Source organism: Halyomorpha halys, unplaced genomic scaffold, assembly GCF_000696795.3.
Source record: "Halyomorpha halys isolate HHAL.00 unplaced genomic scaffold, Hhal_1.1 Scaffold164.1, whole genome shotgun sequence".
NCBI classification, from domain to species: domain Eukaryota; kingdom Metazoa; phylum Arthropoda; class Insecta; order Hemiptera; family Pentatomidae; genus Halyomorpha; species Halyomorpha halys.
In genome coordinates, this window is record NW_027108420.1 from 509,406 (window position 1) to 520,623 (window position 11,218).

Genomic DNA, 11,218 nt, shown 5'->3' on the forward strand with positions numbered 1-11,218 from the left:
CAAAACTATAATAAGGCCTATTTGGATTTACGGAGTTGAACTTTGGGTATCCACTTAAACCATCGAATTCGTCTAGTATCCAATCCGTAAAATACAAAATCTTTCATTAATTTCTCTATTCTCATCCATAAAGAGCTTAATGTTCCATATCGTAGCCCGAATCAGATATGAATCCTTCCATGTTAAACTTCTTAACGACCAAACACACTTGTTTCTCCTTGGTGTTGGAAAAGAAGAAGAACTCGAGACCTTCTATTCTAAAAATGCTATTGAAATCCTCCCCATGGGTAGATTCTCTATAAGACTGTATCTTGTCACTGTAATATAACTCACGTCACATTCAGTTGTTGTATATTTTATTTAATACAGTGGTAAATTTTTTTCATTAAACAATAATATCTAATTTCTTAGATATTATTGTTTTATGAAAAAAATAGATTTAAATTTTTTTCATTAAACAATAATATCTAATTTCTTAGATATTATTGTTTTATGAAAAAAATAGATTTAAATTTTTTTCATTAAACATTTCTTTTTTAATTTTATACATTTTGGCCACAAGTTAATAAATACCTAGAAAAATGTAGAATGTATTAATACAATATTTCTAACAATGTCGAACATGGACGTACTTATCGAAAACGCCACAATTGTTATTTTTGTAAAATTTCAGTTTGGGTCGTTTTTTTTTTTAAATTGAAGTATAATTACGTTCCTATGAATCCCGAAAACGCTTTACTATTGGCGAAAAAATTTCGTCTGTCCTTCCTTTATTAAAAATAATAAAAGATGTTTGATTAAATTATGATTTTAATTGATACTAACAGTGTTGAACATTAAATTCTACATTGAATAATGCTGAAATAACTTAATTCCTAAAAACATAATGTGACCATTGGAATTGGAAAATATAAAGAACTCATAGTTATATTATTGGCGAAACTCCGAAGACAAATATATAAAAACATTTTTATAATTATATTTTGATACAATAGAATTTCTCCGATTCAAAGCTTTCATTTGGAGTTAAGACATATCAAAATCCTAATAAAGCCAAACATAAACATTTTTCAAGTTTTGAGTTATTAGGAGAGAGGCAATAAATAACATTTATCATAATAATTTAATGTTACTATTAATGATAATTTGCACAGAACATTGCTAGTAGTACAAGAGCCGGGAAGAAAAAAAGGCAGTTATTTCACCCCAATTATTGGTTGCGTCGAATGATTCCTCGGATATATTTTTTCATAAATCAAGCTTATTGTTCGAACAACTATAAATCAATTTATTGTAGCAAATATCATGAAAAATACAACTCCTACGAAGATAAACGTCATAAGACACTTTATAGGCTCGAATGGTTTTAGAGATATATATTTTTCATAATATATTCACTAACTACTGATCTTTCAGTACATTTTTTTTATGAAATGTTGCTTTTTAAAAAGCTATATCTCGAGAACTATTGAACGTAAAAAGCTCATTAGGTCTAATATTTTAGAAAATTTACTCAACTTTAAATGATTATCTCTTAGGTGCTCTGGTGTTGATGATAGTTTTGAAGATATAGAGCTCCGAATGAAAATTTTTTTTTTAACTTTTTGAAACAGTCATTTTTTATTCCCCCTACCTATACTTGGCAGACTCATCAATATAAACAAGTAATTATACAGTTTTCATTAAAGTAATAAAAAATTAGGTTGAAATAACTGCCTTTTTTCTGCTCATGAGATCTGGTACAATAGAACCTGAAATTACACATTTAAGGTGGATATATTCCTGGAATGAGAAAGCAACTTTTTCACTAAAATAGACCAACCAGAAATTTCACTTTATAGAATCGATTTTTCACTTTTATTTTCGATTTTCTCCAAAACAACTCCAAATATTTTGATTAGATTCGGTAAATCAATGAGAAATTAAGTATTTTTTAATATCACAAAGGTTTTATTCTCATTAAAATAGACTAAGGGAGATAAATGCCAAATTTTTAAAAAATCTTCCTGTAAAGTACAATAAATTTTGTTTATTTGTAAGAAATAAACACTTATTATAGTCAGCAATAACATACTATGTCTAAATACAAAATATTGAAGAATATTATGAATAAGTAAAGGAGAAAAAATGAAAAATAGACGAATTCAATTCGAAATGCCGAGACAGCACAATTTTTACCGATCGCATGACCGATTATCTCTTGTTGAACTGTTGTATTCTTGGAAGGAACAAAATTTATATTTGTTTTTCCAATCTCCAGAAACTTTAAAAAAAGAAATTGTGTAGAAAGAGAAAAATTAAAATTTTTTGTTCATAATTTTCTTCTCCTCTGGTGTTTAATTTTTTTTTTAATTACAAAAATAGCTATAACTTCAACACGGGCTCACTGACCTGCACAAACTTTAGGGACGTAAGTGAAAGTAGTGTGATGTGCGCACTGCAACAGATCTATATTTTTTTAAAAGCATAATTATCTTTATTTTATAAAAAATCGAATAATAGAGAAAAATCACACCTGAAAGAGGAGTTATTAAAAAAAAAAAAAAAAGGTTTGAAGACTAAATTAATAAAGATATATATATTTCTTATTTTATTCCATGTATAGGTTAGATATAAAATATTAAAAATCGTCACTCCTTTTTATTCTTGTTCAACCATAATTATAGTAATTTTCTAGGATAACGAATGATAGGGGGACAATTGATTATGTTTTTCTTATTCAATTTATTTTTTTTTAAATAATAAGATCTTTAAACCTTAAAGTATCTTACTATATTTAAATCAACCATTACATTTTTAGTTAATGATAGCATAAAGTAGTTAAAATATTGGTACAGTTTTTTCGTCTGTTGTGAAAGGAACTCTTAGAATTATATTTTACAGTGAATTTTATAATGAGTATTTATGGTTAGGCCAATTTAAAAATAATTTTTAGCTGTTGACTTAAAAGCTAGTGAAAACGTGAGATCGTTTAATTTTTTACTTGCATTTTTGTTATTTAGTTTGATAAACATGTACGCGGATTGTTAATATCGTTTTTTTCAGGATAAATAAATATTGAAAATAATCATGATTGTGCTTGATACGTCAAAAGAAAAAAAGGAGTATGACGCCCCAATAAATTTTTTTTTTATTTTTTTTTTTTAATCAGCCATATACATTATTGATTTTTTTTATGCCATAGAGGAAACGTTATGGCTACTTAAAAAAAATTTTATTGTATAATTCCTAGTGTAAATTTAAGAAATATTTCAGATCCCTTTCTGGCAAGAGAAAATATAAAAACTATTTTGAAAAAACATAAGGAGTGGGAAGTAAAGTTCTAAAAAAAAATGTCTTATTTTCAGATTTTCATGACAATTGACAGCAAACTGTTTTATAGAGTCGAGAAATCCAAATCTGAGCTCCGTTTTGGCAAAAAACAATGTTTAGCTCCAAAGAATTGGACATATTCTATGTTTGCGCAATTCTGAAGGCTTTTGGATATTGCTACATACTTCAATATTGCGGTGTTTTTTAAAATATAAATAACAAAAGGAGTAAATGATACATCATATACCTATATTTAATTTACCTTGAAATGACATTTTTATATATATTCATTCATCAATTTTTTTTTCGTAAATATATCACATATAGTCCAAAGACATTTTAAACTTACGTTAGGAATGCAGATTTTTATTTCTTTTTTTTTTTATAAAATCAAAATGTATACCGATGGTTTTCTACATTATTAGAAAATCATTAATATGTGGAAGATAATTTTTTTTTTTTTAATATGATTTCAATTTAATACATTTACATTAGCTCAGTTAAAATAGTGGGAAATGGAAATATGAAACTCAATTTTCGTCTACATTTTTTTTTAAAAAAAAGTTCAAAATTGAACCTCAGGAAAAAAAAGATAAATCCATCTATTCGTGAAGACTACCTTGTGAATGCTATATCCAATGGGAGTGCAGTAGCAGACATACTATACACTGCTTAGAGATCTGACCACATGGTACAGTGGTACAGCAGCTGGGCCCTTCTGACACTGACCCACTGAAGGAGGGCGTGGCCTAGCACAACGACAATCTCCGTACGATCGAACCCGTGACGTAGCAAGGTAGGAGGTCAATGACACGACCCTTCATTATAGAACTCAATATATATTTATTTATTCAAGTATATATACAAATAGGATCGGAATCAGAAATTGTCTTCAGGCTGGGCGCCAAAAAAATAAATATTCTCTTTATAAGTTCCCGGCATTTAATTTAACTTTCAAATGTTTTGTAGCTGAAGCTGATGAAGATAGAACTCCAAATGTTTTACCTGGAATTCAAAATACGGTCAACGATATCTATCAACAAAAAAACAACTAAGAATATTGAGAATTTGTTATTAACTGTCCTAAATCAGGGGGATATATCATTCAATTACTCGAAAAATTGAGCAATGTTTTGTAGCTGAAGCTGATGAAGATAGAACTCCAAATGTTTTACCTGGAATTCAAAATACGGTCAACGATATCTATCAACAAAAAACAACTAAGAATATTGAGAATTTGTTATTAACTGTCCTAAATCAGGGGGATATATCATACAATTACTCGAAAAATTAAATTTTCTTCGACTAGACATGACCGTAGCTAGGTAGTGATGAGATGTGCCCCCACCGAGGACACAGATACAAAGAGGCTGCAAAATTAAACCATATCCTTTTTTTTTTTCAAAATTAACTGTATTCAAACTGAGGTTTAGTTTTTATTGGATAATTATACTGTTTTTATATTGAAACAATGACCAATTTTACAGAAATTCTAAAAACAGTTACAGTTATTCAGCCCTCCCCCCGGTATTGGAGGGCGCAATTTTTCAAACTCGCCAAGGGCATAGAAGAGACTTCTACGGCCCCGCATCTAGATCCACTGATGTATATACCTGAATAGATAACAGGTTGTTGCTGGATCACAAGATGAGCCTATGAGTAACGGAGCCCGAAGTATAAAACTCAGGCCACAAAATATAATCTACAAAATTAGATTCTTCAACAACCTTCGAATTCTTCTGGTATGCAATCCTAACAATCCAAAATCCTCAATGCTCCTTACTTTGTCACAAATAAAATCATCCATAACGACCTTAATGTTCCGTATGTAACAATATAGTACGAACTCGAAATCAATCCTAGTATTATAAGCTCCCAACCACTCAAACCCTTTAGTTTCTAACCTTGCTTCCTCTTCCATTCCTGATTATCCTCCAAGGCGCCTGAAAAGAAGATGGCATGGAGACCTTCTGATGTTGAAATGTTATTACAGTGTTATTAATGGGTAGCTTCTCTACATGCCTGTGTCCATACCATTATGATCTAACTATAAAGTTAGATATAATGTAAACAATATAAAGTAAATATAAATTTACTGAATGTATTTTTATGTAAACATAGTTGTAAATGTCAATAAATAAATTTAAAAATAAATATATAATAAAAAAAGAGTTTCTTTGGTACAAAATAGAAACTCATTTCTGGCGGTCCTGAACCTCTTTCTAATTATTTAATGAAGTAAGGAATTGGGTTTTTTTTTCTTGTTTTTCACAATATCCTGAACAGTGGATCCTGGCAGAAAAGTTGTAATTTAACCGAATTATTACGATACTCAGGATACTCCAGATCGGAACAATCACTGATATCACGTAGTTTTAAAATTAGATCTTCTATGAGAGTCCTTTGAAAATATCATTTTCCATTGGACATTCCAGGCAGCTGTAGAAGAACGAAAAGAAACTTCATTCACCATATCTTAGAACTACAATGTGTCATTTAGAAATCTCCAAAATTCAAGGAAAAAGATGCTTGTCAATCCAGACATGAACGACTGTATACAAAATATGTAAGTAGAGAGAAATATGACGATCAAATAACTTTTAGTTCCACAAAAAGTAGCCTTGAATTAGCGAACATTAATTTCTAAGGTAGGGTAGCGTCGAGGTGTGTGTGCTAGATTAGATGGTTCTGACTCCAATAGAAGATGTGAGGATACTCTATACCAGAGGGTCTCGACAATGCGTGCTGCGTGAGGTATCTGTTTAGATTAATAAAAAGGATGAGTCTTACGGGAACTAGCCGTAAGTCCTAGAAGGATGAAAACTTCACACCAAAGGGAACGAGCTTAGCAGTCGTGAAGGGTCGGCAAGTCCTATGGGGACTAACCGTAGGTCCTTACAAAATGAATAAAAGGTATAGGATAGAGGAGGTGGCCTGTAGGAATTAGCGAAGAACACATTAGATACGTCAAAAAATAGTGGAAGAATATACTAACCTAAATGTGTCTATTTGCTATTTCCTGACCGTACCGTAAGTACCGATGAACTAGTAACTCTGGGATAATCAATCTGCTAAGAATGCAAAAGCCGTGAGAGGCGCAGCCTGTAAGAAATTACTTTACTGTGAATAAATATATTATTTTGTTTACGTTTATTTATTGAAATAATATATTTATCACTTAACTAGCCGCAGAAACCTGGACACTTAACCCAGGACTCTACTCCAAATTACAAGCGGCAGAAATGGATTTCTGGACGAGATGCCTGAGGATTACCCGCCTGGATAGAAACAGGAATGAGGATATTAGAAGCATACTAGGGGTGACCGAAGGAGTTCCGGAGAGGATTGGAAGAAGCAGACTGAAATGGTATGGGAACTGTCAGCGGATGCCAGAACGTAGGTGGCCGAAGAGACATCTGCAATGGGAACAACCAGGAAGACGGAGGAGAGGAAGACCCTGAACCCGGTGGAAGGACTGCGTGGAGGGCATGGCCAGTAGGGGACTTGAGGAGGAAAATTGGTGGGATAGAGAGAAATGGAGGGACGCTCTGACTTAGACAGGCAACCTAATAAGGGAGAAAACCTGCAAGTAAATTACATATTTATTAAGTGAGTTGTGTGATGCACGCACCGCAACAAATTTGTTTACTTTTTCTCTCCCGCTTTCTCACATAATTAAATACTAGCTTTTCAGTTTATTATTAATGACTGTGCGAATTTATAAAAATTAATGAAAAAATTTATCTTTGAAGTCAATTAAAAAATTAGGTTAGTATTAGTTCCAACTTTTTATGGCCTCACAAGTCCGGGTGACTGTGACTGAAAAAGTGACTTATTTCATACTTACTTTGTGAAAATCCAAAACGCCCGAGTGGACAGGTGTGAAATGAAAAATGCAGTCTGGAATCTTAAAGCCTCTACAATAAAAACTGGTGTTCTTGTGAATAAGATATAGTCCAAGAAACGAAATAAAAAAAAGGAATAAATAAAAATGTCAGGTAGTCTGATTTTTCGATAGATTGTTTGGGTTTGTGTTGATGTTAAAAATATGGATTTCTCCATTCTTGTCACAAATTTGTACCAATTTACTTTAGTTTATTCAGGTGAAACCCTCAAATATAAGTTAATTTTTCATTTTATTTTTTAATATCTTGGAGAATACTTGAAGCATGAAAGATGCTATGCATATCCTTTTCAGATAAATTGAATTTACTAAAATGTGAGTTCTCATGAAGCTCTGTATGTTTAGTAATCCCCAACATATAGTTTTTCAAAAAAATGAGGAATCACTGTATTGTGACTTTATTTTGACAAATATCATGGAATCTGCAGATGAAGATCACCACAAACTGGTTCATACAGAGTTTGATTAACTTCATTTTGAGCACTAACATATTTCTGCACGTCTGGGATTTCTTGAAATGTAAAAGTTTTCTCTAGAAGACCCATTTTAAACAAATTTAGGGTCACATTGAAATCCTATTACAATGCCTTCATGTTATGCTGAAGTTGTTTAGTCAAGTTAACTTTATGTAATGATCTTTATCAACTGATACTTTCCCACTTCCCTCCCAAGAAAAGAATGCTATAAATGTCATTTATTGTATAGATATACTTTTAGAAAAAAATACAACTTTTCACTTTTTCTCCGAGAGAAATTAACAATAGCAAATTCATGTTTATCTATCATTCTTCACTTTTAATAACTTCCTTCTCCAATAAGTTCTGTGAATTGAATGAATATAAAAACTATCTCTGTTCTATAATGTGCTAATATATTCTCAACTGGTCTTCACGAAAATCTATTATTTTAGGGTGACAATGTTACCTAACCAATATTGTCTTTGTGTTTTCTTTATCCGTAGTATTATTGTTTGATCAACTGAATAAATATTGAACTAACACTTCTAAAAAAAACAGAACGTCCTCTATATTATCAGGGAGTATGGGAATAAAAAATGAACATATGATAATCACATGTATTATACTTTAAAAGGTGCTATTACAGAAATAAATTTCATGAAGCAGCAACAGTTATGCCAAAAGAAATGAAACGCTCTTCTTTAGCTCAATTCTTGATATAGATTTGAATTGTCATTCGGTCATCAATGTATTATTTTTTCTTTTTTTACTCGTTTCTTGTTGTACCTTCAATACTAACATGACTAAAAAATATAACTTTTGTGAAAACAGGTCTCAAAGAAGTTCATATTTATATCGAACCTCTTACTAGCTGCCCAATTAACTACAAATAATTTTACATAAAAATATTGATTCGTAATTAATCATTATTCATTTAAGTTTGTACTTCATTAAATAAAATCATTAAATAACAAATTACTATAAAATCCATTTTTTTTTTTTTTTTTTTGTTACGTTAATATTATATTCTCAGTGTTATATCAATAAAAAGAAAATATATACATAGATCATATTTTTAGTTTGAGCTAATTATCTAATTTTCTTTTATATCACTTAAAATGCTATTTATTTAATAATTTGTCATTTCTATACTTTATTTTGTTTTTTAAGGACAAATCGTAACATAATAAAATTTAATTGTCCAAAATAAAAATTTTATGGATATTATAAACTATTTCTAAAATTTAAATAGATTAAAATGGAGCAGGTCTTGGTTAAGATTTTAACAACAATCTAAAAGATCAAATAAAAAAAAAATAAAATATACATAATGTGGATAATAAAATATAATGAATTAGTTAATTTTTAAGACTTTATGAAATATATATGAAATGAAATATTGGTTGTTAATAAATGTTTTGTATGACTATTGATTAATAGGAATATTGGTCATTTCCAGTTTATCCCTTTTTCTTATCATTGTTTTTTATTATTATGCTGTATTCAAAGTTATAATTTAACATATGCGACTCCAAGAATAAAAAGGGTGCAATTAAAAAAATGCATTTTTGTTGGAACAAGTTTAGACACAGTTTGTTTTACATAAAAGACCCCATGCCGTTTCCTTTAACACATGTTGCTGGCAGAACACCTACTGTGTCTATTAGTTTGGTCTGATATTTGGGGGTTGGTAGCTCTTTGGGAAGATATGTAGATCCAACTATTAAAATTTCCGATGTTTTGAGACATTATTACAGTGAAATATTTTGTTATTATTTAAAAATTGTGAAATTAATATTTCTCTCTTAAAAATTAGCAGCAGAATTATTCTTGTCTCATAGGAGATGAAAAAAAGAAAATTTCATAAAAATTATAATTTTTACCAATTTAAATAAATAATAATTAATTCCATCTGATGCTAATAAAGAAAAATAATTTTATATTGTATTAAAACAACCAATAAAAAAAATTCAGATATTCAATTACACTAAATTTATGTATGATATTTTTACATTGTTAGTATTTGTATTATAGTAGTATATTATTTCTCAACAATATTATTAATTAAACTTATTATGTAGGGCAATGGATGGTAGTAAGGGCAGTTCAAGGTCAACTAGATAACCAAGCAGTAGAATGTTAGTCAGTTCAGTTGAGATAAGTTCACATGTGTGAGTTGTTATCTTAAATATATGCTTTGTTAAATAAGTGTTAGCGCCAAGATTATGAAATATTTAACTTAAGAGATAAAAAAAAAATGTAAAAAATAATTTATTTGTGCACACAGGAGTTGACTATCCATCAACAGGTAACAAATAAATCTTTTTAAAAAGTTTTTATTAAATTTTTTATTTTTATGACAAAAAAATATTTTCGATCGGCAAGGCAATAAGTGTAATATAATAAAAGTATAGAAATATACGAACATAATTATTTTAATTATTTAATTTACACTCATAAATTAAATGAACACTTTTGTCTCTTAATTTTATCCACAAAACTGGAATTGAAGAAAAGTTTGTTTATTTTATTATTCACAGGTTTGTAAATATTGAATAAAAATGTTCATCGACACATAAACAAAATGAATAAAAATCTATTGGAATTTAAATTGATAAGATAGGGAAGGAGTTGTTGATGTTTGTATTTGAAAGTAGTAGCATTTTATGACATGAGGATTTAAACCTTAAGCATATAATTTAATTTAGTGTGTTCATTATTATTTAAAATTTTTCCTTAAAGATATATAAATATAAAAAAAATATATTTACAATAAAAGATATAAATACAAAAGTAAATGAGTAGATAGTAAAACAAAATAATATTCAGGAAAGGTATGGGAATATATTATCATTTAAATATTTCTATATTATAATCCTTAGAATGAATAGTAATAAATTGATAAAATAGGTATTTAATTCAAATAAAAAAATAAATCCTTTGAACATTTTTTAAGAGTTCTTATAAATGATTATTTTTGTGGATAATAATTGTTTTTGTTATAAACATTTTAGTGCCACAACAAAATAGTAAATTATGAGCTATTTATAGTACCTTAAATTACATCCAAAACTAAAAACAGATAAGATTTTTAAACTTTTGTAATAACTTAGATTTATTTTTTAAACAAATTTTAGATAAGAAAAAATATTAATGATTGAATATTTAAAATGTGTATGAATGCTAATGTTTATAAACAAATAGCTCCATTAATAATTACATTTGATATTTTAAATATCATATTTAGTAATAAAAGTTTCATAATAATATTTCTTGTGATTTTTATATATTCAGTGTCTTAAGTAAAAGTTAAAAATTACAGCTAGTTTTAATTATTTTGATCGTTTAAAATACTTTAAATGGATAAATATGAAATAATTTAAATAAATTGATAAATAATCCATTGATAATTTCAGCTTCAATTAAACTAAAATAATAAATGAATAAATTGATAATAAAATCAGTTTCAATAAGTTTGATGTTCATTCAAAACTTTATTTATAGTTTCCTTTTTATTTATTTTTTTTAATACAATTATTATTGA

The 11,218-nt window shown here is 28.5% G+C and overlaps 2 protein-coding genes across 2 annotated transcripts in view; one reads left to right on the plus strand and one right to left on the minus strand.

Annotated features, from left to right (window-relative positions):
* The window catches only part of jar (Myosin heavy chain 95F jaguar), a 199,042-nt gene that overhangs the window by 185,198 nt on the left and 2,626 nt on the right, over nt 1-11,218 (minus strand). The gene's annotated exons all lie outside the window — the stretch shown is intronic.
* Nucleotides 9,818-11,218, plus strand: part of LOC106678841 (2-acylglycerol O-acyltransferase 1) — a 10,160-nt gene continuing 8,759 nt past the window's right edge. Inside the window, exon 1 of the mRNA XM_014417622.2 lies at nt 9,818-9,982. The gene's annotated coding sequence lies outside the window, so the exon portion shown is untranslated. The remainder of the gene's footprint in view (nt 9,983-11,218) is intronic.